This window comes from Carassius carassius, chromosome 36, assembly GCF_963082965.1.
Source record: "Carassius carassius chromosome 36, fCarCar2.1, whole genome shotgun sequence".
Classification (NCBI taxonomy): domain Eukaryota; kingdom Metazoa; phylum Chordata; class Actinopteri; order Cypriniformes; family Cyprinidae; genus Carassius; species Carassius carassius.
In genome coordinates, this window is record NC_081790.1 from 28,091,511 (window position 1) to 28,107,803 (window position 16,293).

A 16,293-nucleotide genomic window follows, 5' to 3' on the forward strand; every position below is an offset into this window, starting at 1 on the left:
CTGCACATGGCAGAATAGCTTACAATTACAAAAAAACATACAAAGGAACTTCTTCAAATGTTTTGTATAGGATATGAAATATTTCATCACACATGGTAATATTATTTACTCCCACTGAGTCAATACAGTGACTGGTGATGTGTCTTTTCACTCCACCCATTTCGTTGGAAGTGAAAGTCAAATCAAACTTCTCTGTATAGTTTACAGCACGGCCACCACAAGGAGAGAGAGAGAGAACATTTACAGAAGCGGCGAAAGTAGCCTATGGAAGACAAAAATAGAAAATCTGCAAGTCAACATTCAGGTCAGTTAAAATATATGCTTTTATTAAACTTACATGCAAACCTACGCAGATAGTTCCAGAGCGCTGCTGATTGTCCAGTGTTATTCTAGACGAAGACGAATGTTGCCTTCGAGTCTAACAATAAAAAACAACACGAGGCAGAAGTTATAGAAATGTAAACTCAATTTAAAAAAGTGAAACGTTTAAATAACGGTAGATGTTTTGCGACCCACCCACAGCGACATCTGCGCATCAGAGTAGCGCGTCTTAACGCGTTATTAAACGCGTTACATTCATATTCAGGGCTCATCTGATTTTTTTGTAAATAGTATACTTTATAGTATGATGTTTAGTAAGTTTGGTGTTTTAAGGTCTTGGACCGCAGTAAAGATAGTTTGCGGTTTGATATTCTGATTTCTTTTGGCTATTAATACGCAGTGCGCTGTCATAGACATGCAAATAATACCGAATATCGTTCTGCATGATTTGTGAATTCCGGTGACGCTGTCCTTTGGGCCGAAATCAGGTTTTGGTAACACTTTAGAATACTGTTTCTTACTTATTACATAACTAATACGGAACTATTGAAGAACTAACAGGTAATTTTTCATTAACACTCACTACTGTTAACTACTAAAGAAGATATGTTAACTAATCAGTATGTAATACAATTTTATGATTGTGTTAAGTAACAGTTAGCTAATCAATAACTAATGTATTCTGTCATACCTCCTGAAGAACTACTATTAATTATCTACTACGGTTCAAGAAAAATAACTATGAAGTAACTACTAATGAACAGTTATACACAATTACATTGAATTGTGACCCTTTCATATAAAAGTTATTAGCAGTAGTAGTAGTAGTATAAAAATGCAGTATTAATAAATGCAATACATTTTACAGAGGTTTTGCCTGTATAGTGAATTGTTTTGTGAGTGTGTTTTGTAAGAAATCAGCTTCCAGTAGGAACCCTACCAAGACTCCAGTGCCTTGCGATAATTACCTTAGTTTTTATATTTTATATATAGTACTGTATGTGTGCCTCATCAGCATATACCACATTACCATTAATTCAGTTTCTTTATGTAAGGCAAAGTCTAAGGAAAAGTGAAAATCCAGGTAACCAATTAGTAATTAATAAAGAATTATCAAATAATTCTGCATGACTTATTTCAAACCTGGAACATTAGGCCTACTCTAAAGTGAAAATATTGGGAACCCATTAGTAATTAATAAAGAATTATTCGAAAATTCCTCAAGAATTATGTAGAACCTGAAACAGTATTCTAAAGTAAAACATAGGGAACCCATTAGTAATTAGACTTTCGCCGAGCCCCGCCCACCTTAGTTACTGTTGCTACTTCCGACAAACAAATGGTCAAACACGACCAGCGCGACAGATTGCCATGACGGGAAGAGGTATACCCGTGCGTGTCAGTGACCTTTTTTGGAGTAATACCTCCGTGCAGAGGTGGAAAGAGTACAAAAATATTCTACTCAAGTAAAAGTAAAAAGTAGCTCATTTAAAATTTACTCAGAGTAAAAATTACTTAGTTACATTTTAACAGTGGGAGGGAGTCAAAAATGGGACAGGCCAACGGTGTCAAACTCAGTTCCTGGAGGGCCACAGTCCTGCACAGTTTAGATATAACCCTAATTAAACACACCTGATCCAGCTAATCTAATCATTTAGGTTTATTCAGGGCTGGACTGGGACAAAAAATCGGCCTGGGCATTTTTGCCCAGACCGGCCCACTATATGATCATAAACACCACCCATCTTTGCACGCCCTTAATCATATGCATACCAACTCCTATTCATTAAAACCACTAATGCCATGTAATGAGTGAGTATAGGAACGAGTGAGAGTTAACCGATGAAATAAGTCAAAATTGTATATTTATTAATACAGTTGAACTATACTCCACAGCGGTGAATTCTAAAACAAGCTATAAGCGGCTCTGGCATAGCAATACCAGTGTTTTTTTACAGGATTTTTGTTAAAACTATGGTGGTGTCTCCTCGGTCCTTCTAGGGGGGTTCGGGGGCATGCTCCCCCCCCCCCCCCCCGTGAGAAAATTTTGTGCATTTTAATGTTAAATTCATTAATCTGGTGCACTTTGAGAGTTCAAAATTAAAAGCTCCAACCCATATTCAGTGTGCAAATTAAACAAAGAAAAATTCAAACCTCTTTTAGTTACAGTGTCTATTTACATTACACCTATACATAATAATAGTTATAATATTAATCCAATGACAGTAATAGCCATATTTTGTAAAACAAATGCACAAAAAAATAAAGGAAAATTTCTTAATTAGTTGTACCAATTTCTATACTTGAAAGAGATAAGCACATGATCTTTTATTTTGACGCAAACTGCATCAAGCTTTTATTTTGGCGGAAAACATGGTTTACAAACGCCTCTTATTAAATTTCTAGTGAATTGCGGTAATCGTCAACTATGCAGATGTGGAAATAATCTACACTCATGACATGGCCTAAGTGTTTTGAAAGTAGTTCTGCTTACCGCAGGCTCTACACTTTCTCATCTCTGTCCTGATCCTCCGTCCTCACTATCATCATCTGCCACAGGAGCTGATGAAGGTCAGAAAACATATATTTTGACACAGTTTACAGTGTCTGCTTTAAGGGCCTGGTTCTATTTTTTCACGCTATTTATCTGCACATTCCTTGCGTTTCTTCTCCATCTTTTTTTACAGATACACACTGACACTGCTGCCGCTCGCTCACTCGTTTAGAGTTGTGATTGGGCCAGCCCAGTGTCAATCAAGAAAAGAGCCAATGGGCCGCTGATCTACATGTTTCATGGGCTGGTCTGTCAGAAAAAAAAAAACTAACACTGACTTTGACCAATGCATTACACCGGCACAAACCCAGCGCCGCAAGCAAAACAAAACGAATGGGCCGCCGATGTACACATTTTATGGGCCGTTTAAAAAAAAAAAAAAAAAAAAAAGTATGAGTATGAGATATCGGCCCAAAAAGCACATCGGCCCACCGGGCAAATGCCCGGTATGCCCAATGGCCAGTCCAGCCATGGGTTTATTTGAAAACTACATGATATGTGTGCTGGAGCAGGGTCAGAACTAAACTCTGCAGGGCTATGGCCCTCCAGGAACTGAGTTTGATACCCCTGGGATAGGTCTATTAATCTCAAACTAGTTGTTTTTAATTAAAGGAATCAGTTATTTAGAATAATAAAACATTTGGGCTGTTACCAGGCAAATCAGTATCAACAAACTCATCTTTTAATGCAGAAGATTCATTGGAAGTGGCATTTAGATGTATTACACTGTTTAGTGAAGGACAAGAATGCATTTAACCTGCAGTTACAAATGCATGAATAATGTTTTGATATACAAGACATAAAATGTTGAATACTCATTTGAAATGATAAGAAATTAATTATTTTAAAAAATCAAAAGATACTTTAAATGTGAAATTAAAATGGCCAGTATGTGTCAGCAAGTCACTGTTAATAAGTGAGTCATTGCGATTGAACCGAATCATTTAAACGGTTGATTCATTCAGGAACGAAACACTGTCACGTTGCTCAGAGACGCAAAACTGTGCATTGGTGGCTGTGTTTGGATTATTTTCTGTTGTAGAAATAGAGCTAAAAAAGGCAATATGGTGTCTAAAACGCAAGTCTCTTAATTAACTTGTTTACTGAACTGTTATATATATGTATGTATATATTCATGATGATTTTTGGAGGAAAAGATGGCATTCTTTGTGTGATTTTGATTTAATATATGAAATTATATAAATATGTGAATTTTCTGCCCCTATATCTTCAATTTTGTGATCATTCTAAATGCATTTTAGGAGACTGAATTACACAGTGAAAGAACGCACTATAAATGCGCGCGCACATCATTAAAACAAAAATAGCACACTCCTCACCACTGTCTTTTTGGCTAATTTGTGCAAAACCTCTTGCTAAAATGTCAAAGCTTCATTTTAACCACCAATGCAACGACGCAATTATTTAGCTTACCTCTACATTCTTGCGAAGGGTTGATGTCTTGTCGAGATTTTATAAGCTGCTAGTTTGGTCTTCCTAGGCAAGTACAGCTTACACTGCATAATAGAGCATACATATGGCCATGGGTTCACTTCATTTCCTTCGAGTTCAACTTCAGAATATTACGGGGTTTCGTTTTCAGCGGTGTCTGCACCACTAACGCCTGTTTTGACCGTCTGCATCTTTCTTGTGATTTTAGCGCCAGTTTGCCCTCCTGCCCATTATTTACTGCCGTAGTTTCCAGGGAGCGATTTATTTTTTTTATTTTTATTTTTTTTACTCAGTAATTAATATGTTTTAAAATGTAGCGAAGTACAATACTTCAATCAAAATATACTTAAGTAAAAGTAAAATTACAGATTTTAAAAATTACTTAAAAAAGTATTAGTACACAAAAAAGCTACTCAATTACAGTAACGCGAGTAAATGTAATTCGTTACTTTCCACCTCTGCCTCCGTGATATCCTCCAGATCGAGGTAAAAGGGGTTACAGTATGCCGTGGAGGGAAAAAAGCGAAATCTGAGAAACACCATGACCTGTACCTCAAATGCAACCAGCACAGCCTTGTGTACCAGTCATGCTCTTGCACTGCCGGGAAAGTTCTCTTTCATATGTTATAGGTATGTGACAATCTGACCTATATACGCACGAGCGCTTTGTTCCCGCGGCTGTGTTCCCAGCAGGTAATCAGCGCCAGACGCGTCGGTGACTTAGGAAATCTTTCTTATCTTTGCTTTGTGAATACCTCTAAAGCCCATATACTAGTAACGTAAATTACGTCCTCACGTTGATTCTCACGTTCGAATTTCCAAGTTGTCTGCCGTTAGAAGAAAGTTATAAGCGAAGCAACATTTCTCTCGTGTTTGCCATCAAAATCCGCTATGAAGGCGAGTATTTTTTTGTTTCAAACCCAATACTTTTGATAGAATATACATTAAACTTGAATTAGGTGAAGTTTGGGATGGATTGTAACATTCGCATGTGTTTTTTTACGATCCGTTGTTGTCAAAAGCAGAATCGGCCATTCAATCATATTGGCTTCCAAAACTTCTCCCAGTTTTCATCAATCCGTGCAGTATTTTTCAAAGAAATCATACACAACGAAGGCTTAGAATCTCTAGATTACATTATTGGCATGATTTTGTCAAACATATAAATAAATACCATGGATGGTTATGTATTTGTTTAGGAACAACTGTGCTTCTGGCTGCCTGCTAGGTCATGTGACCCGTTTCTGGCAATCTGATTGGCCGAATCTTAACATTTCAGCCCATGTGTGCTGTATTATTCCTACAAACATTGTGAAAATAATTCAATTTTACCAACTCTGTGCAGAATAATACAGCACACATGGGCTGAAATGTTTGTAAGATTTTTTTTCAAAAGTAAGTTAAAGCAGCAAAAAAAAAAAAGTCTGTAGTACTTGTAGGCTTACAAGTATATATTATATATAAGGGTATATTACTTTTTGAAATATAAATATCATATTATACTTAAAAATAAATAAATATATACTTTTGATATAATGATATCATATTTTTAAAAGGCTGATTATTTAGATTTCATATGGAAATATATGCGTGGATTGATGCTCTCGGTTTCATTAATTAGTGGTTAATTAGAAATAATAATTTTTTATATATACCTTTTAAAAAGAGATCATCTTAATCTTGTTGGGCAATTAATTACCTACACTGTGGTGTTTTAATGATGCAAATAGACCAAGAAATGAGGAAGTTATGATATTTTGAAGTGTTTGATCAAGCGGAAGAGGTCACAGGTTTTCATTGTTTTATTGTTATAATTAGGTACAAAATGACCCCTAATTTCCGAATTTAAAAATTCCATAACTTTCTTAATAATTATCCGATTTTAATCATTTAAAAAACATTTTAAAGTTATTTTTATTATCTATCATATGGTTATGATTATATATTAATTTTCTAGTATTGATTTTTTTTGTCACATACCTATATGTTATGGTCTATTATTGTCTATTGCGAGTAGCTATTTTTATTATTATCTTGGTGAATAAAGGTTTTAAAAATGATAACTAAATACTAATTGAGTCTTAAATGCATAATGTAGACATATAGGCTAGCATATAGGCTGATGTTGGCATTATTCTTTTATTACATTTCAGCTGCTATGGCGAAGCAAAAAAGGCAGAGTCTTTATCTTAATTAATTTCGTTATTGCCAAATACCCATCTTAATTTAAAAATTATCTTAATTAAAATTTTTAAAAAAGACTCGTTTTTATTGGTGCGTTGGCCTATTTATAGGCTAAATGAGTCTATACCTAGGGCTATTTAGAGTTCTGAGATGTTACGATGTCACAGAGGACTTATTTTATTTCTTTGTTCAAACTTCCAAGTGGCCTATTACGTTAGTCATGTATAAATTGTTAAAACATGTATAAATGACTCATTCTTGACAAAAGGCAAAAGAGCTGTGTGCGTGCGTACATTTGAATAATGTCGGGCTGTAAACGGGTTCGGGCTTTTAAAAAGCTGTCAATCAAAATGTACTTGTACCTGTCAGGCCTAACTTTTAAGGCCCGATTACAGCTCCATAGTGTCCGATTTACAAACGCCGTGGGCACACCGCTTCACCATCTTGCTTGGAGTCAAAGTTTGTCGGAACTGCCTCACATAGTAACGGTTGCTATGATGTGTGATTGGACAATGGCCGTTTTGGGGGAGGGGCCGGCGAAAGGCTAATTAATAAATAGTTATCAAATAATTCTTCAGGACTTATTTTGAACCTGAAACAGCAGGCCTATTCCAAAGTGAAATTATAGTGAACCCTTTAGTAATTAATAAAGAATTATTCGATAATTCCTCAAGAAGTACTTAGAACCTGAAACAGTATTCTAAAGTGAAAACATAGGGAACCCATTAGTAATTAATAAATATTTATCAAATAATTCTGCAGGACTTATTTTGAACCTGAAACAGCAGGCCTATTCCAAAGTGAAAACATAGTGAACCCATGAGTAATTAATAAAGAATTATCAGATAATTTATATTTTATTCAATTTTAACATGCATACTGCCCACATTTAAACTAATTTAACAAACATTTCATAATAAAAACTTAAACATTTAGAAGCAAACAAAATGCATATTTAATTTCCATTATAGGCTAATAAGTGGACTTTAACAAAGTTGGAACTGTAGTAGTACTTTGTACTTGTCCTTTTACTCAAGTAACTTTGAAAATGAACAGGCCTACTTATAATTTTACTGGAGTAATATTTTATTGGGGTATCTGTACTTTTACTCAAGAACTTGATTTGTGGGACACAGCCTGATTATTATAGTGATTATTTGCATATAACTGTTCATTAGTAGTTACTTCATAGTTATTTTTCTTGAACCCTAACTAGTAGATAATTAATAGTAGTTCTTCAGTACTAGGTATGACAGAATTCATTAGTTATTGATTAGCTAACTGTTACTTAACATAATCATAAAATTATATTACATACTGATTAGTTAACACATCTTCCTTAGTAGTTAACAGTAGTGAGTAGTGAGTGTTAATGAATAATCACCTGTTAGTTCTTCAATAATTCCTTATTAGTTATGCAGTAAGTAAGAAATGGTATTCTAAAGTGTTACCCAGGTTTTTTTTCCGTAGTGACTCTTAATTTTATAATGCCTATAGCCCCGAAAGTTGGACACTTAGAGACTCCTCTAGCCACATTAAGTGTTTTCTTATAACGGTTTTATGGGAGGAAAAGACTTAGCGTGTTATTAAACGCGTAGCATTCATATTCCAACGGCTCATCATTTTTTTTCTGTAGATACTTTATTAGTATGATGTTTAGTGAGTTTTAGTAGCCTAAATCCTCCTTCGGTTGTAATATTTATTCATATTAGTTTTCATATTCATATTCACTGCCTTCTATGTATGTTTTTAACATTTTATTTTACTATAATAATGTTTTATTTTATTTATTTATTTATTTTTGGGTTCAAAGCTGCATACTTTTTCCCTTTTTCATGTGGAGTGCTGCTAAATTAATGCATAATTTGGATTATGTTTTGTACAACTTTTTTCTACTTACAGTTAACATTATTATATATCAATTGAATCCATGTTTATTATTATTATGAAGAATTTTAAGTCACATTTTAATAGTTTTAAGTGCATATGTTACCATTCAGTCTGTACATGCTTTTGTATGGTGTATCCTGCTGAAAATCAAAATAAAATGAGGGGGAAAAACTGTTTTCATGTCATTTCACTGTTTCATTCTTTAATAATTGCATGCCAAAAGCATGAAAAATAGTATCTTTTTCACTCTATAGTCATATTTGAAAATTCATAAAAAATAAAATCAAATTGTTTTCTGCAATCAGCAGACTCTTGCTGTACACATACATAAGTACCACTAAGATGATTTTCATATCCTTTAACTATTATTAATAACTATCATTATTTAATAATTGCATGCACAAATCGTGAAAAATGCTATTTTTCACTATGCAGTCATATTTGAATTATTTATTTTTGGCTGTTGACTGTGTATTTGACATTATGTTTGGCTTAGTGAAGGTTTTGGTAATTTTCATTCTGCCTTGTGTGTTCGGTGTCTCTGTCTTGACATACAACATGAATATGTCATGACTTACAGGTGAATGTTTACAAATATTTATATGTTAGTTTAAATATACATTTATGTAGCCTTTTCCAATTTAACATTTTATCTGGTCTACCAGATAAAACTTTCAGTGTTGTTATGTACTATAAAATGTCAATTTTAATGTACTTATCCATTATCACTAATCTCATGTTATTGTCACTATCCAGCAAGATCATCACGGTCAGAAAGGTATTACTGTTAGTATAGTGATTACTAATTTGTATATTGTGGTACATATCTTCATTGTGGTGATTGGTAGAATTTCTCAACAATTCAACAAGTCAATCTAGTATTCCATCCAAAATGTTCTATGGCGTCGTTCTCATTTCAGAAGGATTTTCTTTATATTTTTCAGTGCGAATGTATTTTACTACATTTTTTAAAAGTAATGAAAATTTATGTACAAATTAAGCTGTGGAACTGAATGTGGCAAGACTGTTGAGCTGCACAAGCAAGGCTTCTCACAACGCGTTATGGGACAAGTGGAAATATATATACAAATATATATATTAGAATAAACACCTTTTCAACATCTTTTCAAGATCACCGGACTCAGAGAACTTAAAGTATATATATGTGTGTGTGTGTGTGTTTGTGTATATATATGTGTACACATGTGTGTATGTGTGTGTGTGTGTATGTATGTGTGTATGTATGTTTCTGTGTTTAAACACGGTGGTCAAAATTATAACAACACTAGAATTTTTACCAGCTAAAAATAGCTTAAGCAATTATTTATTTTGCTGTAATTAATTCAATTATTTTTTGTGTCAGCAGGAAATATCAGTATACATTTCCAAATATTTATTTTGCCATTAATTGTAATAATCCACTGAGATTTTTGTCTGACAACAGCGAGTGCTTTACACAGAGATCTAATCTTATCATCATCATCAGTCTGTCTGGAGTGACATGAAAAAACAGAACAACCTGAGACAGACTCGATCCAGAAGAACTGTGGCAACATCTCCAAGATGCAACTAAAAAAAATTCCTGCAAAGCTACAGTACTGTTAAAAGTTTTAGGCACTTATGTAAAATAATTTAATGTGTAAAAACATTAAATCAACATTTGGTGTTAGCATCCTTTACATTTTTAAAGAGCTTTTGCCCTCGGTGCACTTATGCATTGTTTTTAGGTAGCTTTGCATGTGGTTTTATAGAGGAGTAAATAGCATCGGACAGGACTTTGGTAAGCAGTTATTAAAAAATTATACAGCAAAGTAAAATGACAATCACTACAAGGGACCTAGGGAAATGTAGAACAAGAATATTTTGGAGTTAGCAGAAAACGAATTGAATTGAATTTTTTTTAATGTCTTTACAGTGAGGCAGTAGATTGCATTGTTCATGATTTGGTAAGCAATTATTAAAGAATGAAACAGTAAAGTAAAATTACAATCCCCACAGTGGTACTTGGGAACATGTAGAACAAGAGTCTAGTGAAGATTCCTGAAAACAATGTATGAATTTTCAAATAGGACTATAGAGTGAAAAATATACTATATTTCATGATTTTGGCATGTAATTATTAAAGAATGTTACAGTAAAATGATTTGAAAATCACCACAGTCATACTTAGGGATGTGTACAACAAGATTCTGGTGATTGCAGAAAACAATTTGATTGGATTTTAAAATATGAATGTTTAGTGAAAAAGAGAAACGTCGTGGTTGCGTATGGTAAAGTCTCGGTTATGTATGTAACCCTCGTTCCCTGAAGGAGGTAACGGAGATGTTACGTCAGAAAGAGACTGACGAATGGGATCTTGCCCGAGAGCCCAGTTACCTTAGAGTGGTTACAAAATGTCAATGGTACGCCGAGTACCTTGACGGTATTTGCATCACTACCTCCACCCCACAGAGCGGGTATATAAGGAGCAGCACGAGCAACTCGCATTCAAGTCTTCACTGAGGAGCCGAGCCCAGAGACCCGGCCGTTCAGCGGAACAGCAATGTGGCAAGGGGACGTAACATCTCTGTTCCCTCCTTCAGGGAACGAGGGTTACATATGTAACCAAGATGTTCCCTTTCAGTCAGTCACGTTCTACTTTACGTCAGAAAAAGAATGATGAATGGGGTCCCTTACAAAATACCACATGGCTTCCAGTGACCTGTATGAGTGATAGCACCCTGTTGTGAGGCCAGCACGAGTGAGGGCCTATAGCTTACACGGAATACACTGGGTAGCATATTCCAGCGGGACATATGCTAGCAGGCTGCCTGCTCGTAGGAGGACTTACGAAGGCAGTTATCAGCCAAAGGTGGTGATACACATGAACTCTGAGGTACCCATCCCTTAGGGTGGAAGTTTCAATGACAGAGCTGGCAAGGTGCTTGCCAAGGGAAAAACACATGCTACGAAGAGACTTACTGTGGACTTACACACGTGGGATTGCCCAGAAGGGGAATCACCACACATGGAGGCACCTAGTCCCAACACAGGGCTGACCGAAGGGGCATGTACGCAAGTGCTGGACATCAACAGTGCTGGAGGAACCCAGGGTTATGAACTGGGGAACTCACCTGAGGAGAATAGCGCACGCATCCAGTCTGTGGAGTGGAATGGTGCAGCAAGCGGATTGACACAGAGCAGCTCCATACTGGCCTGAAGGGGTGAATACCCAGGAGAACACTGGCTCTCTACGGAGATTATAAAATCTCTCAAATGTGTTAGGTGTCGCCCAGCCCGCAGCTCTACAGATGTCTGTTAGCGAGGCGCCATGTGCCAGCGCCCAGGAGGAAGCTACACTCCTAGTTGAGTGAGCTCTCACCTATAAGCCAGGACAATAGCATCCACTATCCAGTGGGATAACCTCTGCTTGGAAACAGCCTTTCCCTTCTGCTGGCCTCTGAGTCTGGTCTGAGTTCTGTCTACATAAGTTTGGAGCGCATGTACTGGACAGAGCAGCACCAGGGCTGGGTCTGCCTCCTCCTGGGGCAGCGCTTGCAAGTTCACCACCTGATCCCTAAAAGGAGTGTTGGGAATTTTGGGCACTTACCCAGGCCGGGGTCTCAAGATAACGTGAGAGTTTGCCGGGCCCGAATTCCAAGCACGCTTCGTCAACTGGAAGTGCCTGCAGGTCCCCTACTCTCTTCACCGAAGCCAAAGCCATCAGGTGTGCAGTTTTAAATTATAGAAACTTTAGCTCTACTGAGAACAAGGGTTGGAAGGGAGCCCTCTGCAGTGCCGATAGAACCACTGCGAGGTCCCAAGAGGGGACTTGCTGAGGGCGAGGCGGATTGAGCCTGCTGGTCCCTCTCAGGAACCTGATGATCAGATCATGCTTCCCAAGAGACTTACCTTCAACAGGGTCATGGTGAGCCAAAATGGTGGCCACATAGACCTTCAGGGTGGAAGGAGACAGCCTTCATTCCAACCCTTCCTGAAGGAAGGAAAGCACTGACCCGATCGGGCATTTCCAGGGGTCCTCACGACGTGAAGAACACCAAGTGATGAAGAGGTTCCACTTCAAGGCATAGGCGTGTCTGGTTGACATGTATCCAGCTGAAGTGATGGTAGTTACCACCTGAGGTGGCAAGGTACCTAAACCTTCCGTGACCCGTCCAGAACCCACACATGTAGGTTCCAAAGATCGGGACGTGGGTGCCAGATGTTGCCCCGTCTCTGAGAAAGAAGGTCTTTCCTCAGAGGAATTGGCCAGGGAGGGGCTGTTGCGAGGAGTACAAGTTCGCGAAACCAGGTCCGGCTGGGCCAAAAAGGCGCAACCATGAGGACCTGCTCCTTGTCCTCCCTGATCATGCACAATGTCTTGCAAACAGGTCTACCTGAGCATCTCCAAAGCATTCCCAAATCAGCTGAATCGACTGGGGGTGGAGTCTCCATTCCCCGGGACGAGATTGTTGCCGTGAGAGCTCATCGGCTGCACGATTGAGCCTGCACAGGATTTGAATGGCATGAAGCGACCTCAGATGTTTCTGACTCCACAAGATGAGATGGCAAGCGAGTTGCGACATGCGGTGGGAACGTAGACCGGCCTGGCGGTTGATGAACCCTATGGTCGCAGTGTTGTCTGTACAGACCAGAACGTGCTTGTCCTTTAGCAGGGCCCTGAATGCGGATGCCATATGCCCCAGGAGCCTCTGAAACAGTTACAGTGGAACTGCTCTCTTGCCCTCGAATTGTCTCAGGCAATTCAGCAGTGACTGTGTGCGCTTGTTCGTAAGCCGCGCGAACATGGCGTCCGAGTCTATTTACATACCAAGAAAAGAGATCCTCTGCACAGGGGAGAGTTTGCTCTTTTCCCAGTTGACCTGAAGACCCAGCCAGGCGAGGTGTCTGAGCACCAGATCCCTGTGCTTGCATGACTGCACTCGAGAGTGAGCTAGAACCAGCCAGTCGCCGAGGTAGTTGAAGATACAGACACCTCGTTCCCTGAGAGGAGCCAGGGCTCCCTCTGCGACTTTCGTAAAGACACGCGGAGACAGGGCCAACCCGAATGGGAGTACTTTGTACTGAAATGCCTACCCCTCGAAAGCAAACCGAAGAAATGGTCTGTGTTGGGGAAGAATGGAGACATGAAAGTACGCGTCCTTCAGATTGATTGCTGCAAACCAATCCAATGGACGAATGCATTCGAAAATGCGCTTGGGCATTAGCATCTTGAACGGAAATCTGTGAAGAGCTCGGTTCAAGGCGCGCAAGTCCAGGATTGGCTGTAACCCACCTGTATTCTTGGATATTATGAAATGGGTGCTGTAAAAGCCGGACTTGTCGGCAGGAGGGACCGGCTCTAGCGCGCCCTTTGCCAGCAGGGTCGCGACCTCCGCGCGCATGACAGTAGCATATTTGACCACCATTGTCACACAAACACCCCGAAAACCTGGGGGGGATGCCAGACTAACTGAATTGCATAGCCGAGCCTGATCATTCGGATGAGCCAGCGGCCTGGGGAGCTCTAGCCAGGCTCCCAGAAACCGATCCAGCGGGGTCAAGGGAACTACAGGCGTACCCACAGTGGGGCAGCGAGGTGGAGCAGACAGGTCCCTTAGCGGGGGCAGAGTGCGGGCACTCATCTGACTCCAAGTAGCAAAGAGGGAATGAGAAGACAATGCATTCTTGAGCTGGCATTGCATGGAAACTGCCAAGGGGAGAGGAAAATGAGAGCGGCGAGGAAGCACGTTGCTAACTGTCATTCGTGGCCTCTTGGCACCCGGAGGTAGAGGAAACAGCTCTTAGTGAACAAAGTGTTCTCCCCCGGCCCTCCTCCAGGGAAAGGAGTGGTCCTGTCACCATCTCCTGATGAGCTGACATCCCCAACTCCGGGTCACCCGTCTCAGGAACGCCACTTGGCCTGCCGCTTGGCAGGTTTAGGGGCAGAGACGGGCTGCACCGGCCTTCTGCAGCCGGAGTGAAGGCTGCTGCTGTGGTCAAGCGGGAGTGGCGTGGACCGCAGGGGGGTGCCCTTGGCGACGAGAAGGCTGAAGCGGCACCTCTGCCACCGATGCAGGATGGCCTCAGACTGCTTCTGGGTGGCAGAGAACTGCAGGGCAAAATTCTCTACAGAAGAGGCCAGCCTGGGAGACTGGGGAGTTGAGTCAGATCTGACTCCCTCATGTCTGCCAGGGTCAGTCATAGGTGGCGCTCAGTGCTTAATTTGTAAATTGTGAGGTCCCGGAACAAAGCGGGGTAACGGATCTGGCATGTGATTACAGGAGGGAGATATAATGGAGCACTCGCGCACATTGCTGGACCAGTTTAAGTGATTTTAAGAGCGTGCATCAGTTGCATTTAGGGTCTGTAAGGTCATGAAAATGCCATGCGATTTTATAACAACAATTTCCATGCCTAAAAACGTTTTGAAAGAGTTGTGGAATTTTATTTTTCAAATCTCTGTGAAATAGTTATATTTAATCAGGTCCTACATTTCTGTAGTTTTAATAATTCTCGCAGCTTTCAAGTTTATAATGAGGTAAATCCCTGCATTTATTCAACATAGCTTGTAGGTTTGAATAATAAAATAAATCCACACAAACAAGATTCAATCAGTCGTTCGAAACCATAAACTCTCTCGGAGCGTGCTTCTCATCAGCGCATCTTGTCTGCACTTCAGCGACCTGCTGCAAGCTGCGATACAAGACTCACTCACATTTCGATCGGGACAGCTGACAGAGCTGTCACTTGACTTGACTAATCGGGCGTGACTAATTGTTGCATTGTCACAAAAATGTATAATTTGAACACCTTTTAAGTATTTTAAGCCATTTGGTACTCGGGCGCTCCACATGCTGTATTAGGCTATGTGCCCTCGCAGTCACATCCAAAGCTTGCACATATAAAGCGGACTCGCGAGTATTATATAAGAGTTATTTTCATAGTTTGTTGAGTTTAAGCAACCAAATACACACAATATGATGTCTGATGGTTGTTGACAAACAAAACAGTTTCATGGCACACTCTACTAAAATACAGGGGGGAAGGAAAGAAAGGGGGGGGGTGTAATCTATAATTAAACAACACTGTGTCGTCAGTGTTTGTGTTGTATCAGACATGTACAATTAACATTAGGCTATATAAAACAAGCTCAAATGGAGTTAACAAGGTCTTTGGCTGGCGAATGAGGAGATCTGTGTTTTGTCCGCATCTGAGGCAAGTGCAGTGCATTTTATGCTATCATTGCCTTTTAAAGGCTATATAACATTTATTTTTGCTATATGTGCGCTTAGTTTTTCTTGTTGTTAAGTAAACTTGGCCAATGTCTCATGATATAAACGATAAAGCGCTTATGCACGGGATATTCAAAAACGTACAAAAGTATATTGACTAGATGGCAAAAAACATACTTCTCCAGTCTTCAAACACACACAGACAATAGCCTTTACAGACATAGTGTTTGAGTAAAGAAAATGCTGTAGCTACTATTCAAACAGTTTGTTTGCCCTTGCTTTGCGGATAAGCGGAGATCTGTCTCCAGGCTGTGCGCGCATCAATCTGAGTGGAGGCGCGTGAAGTGACGAGGTTTCGCGAGAGCTTGAGGATCCAATGTTTTACTGACAAGCTGTTTTAAATACTTATCATTGGTTAAATATTTGTAAAACCCTCTGATTTAAAATAATAATAACGAATTATAATAGAGATATGAATTTTGGTTAATTTTTAACGGAACATATCTGTCTTCCGTACGGAAACGCCACCCCTGGAAGAGGGGGATCCGCCAAAATGAGGTGCCGGATCCAATTTTGCAGGTGCCGGATCCGGCTTGTTCCGGCACAAATTAAGCCCTGGTGGAGCTCCTGGACCACCAAAGTGGACATCACATGACCCAAGGAGCGTGAAGTAACCTT

General features: G+C 39.4%; 1 protein-coding gene across 1 annotated transcript in view; it reads left to right on the forward strand.

The window, feature by feature from the left end:
• The first annotated feature begins 269 nt into the window (after positions 1–269).
• Positions 270–16,293, forward strand: part of LOC132116817 (GTPase IMAP family member 4-like) — a 43,627-nt gene continuing 27,603 nt past the window's right edge. The window contains exon 1 of the mRNA XM_059525682.1: positions 270–304. The gene's annotated coding sequence lies outside the window, so the exon portion shown is untranslated. The remainder of the gene's footprint in view (positions 305–16,293) is intronic.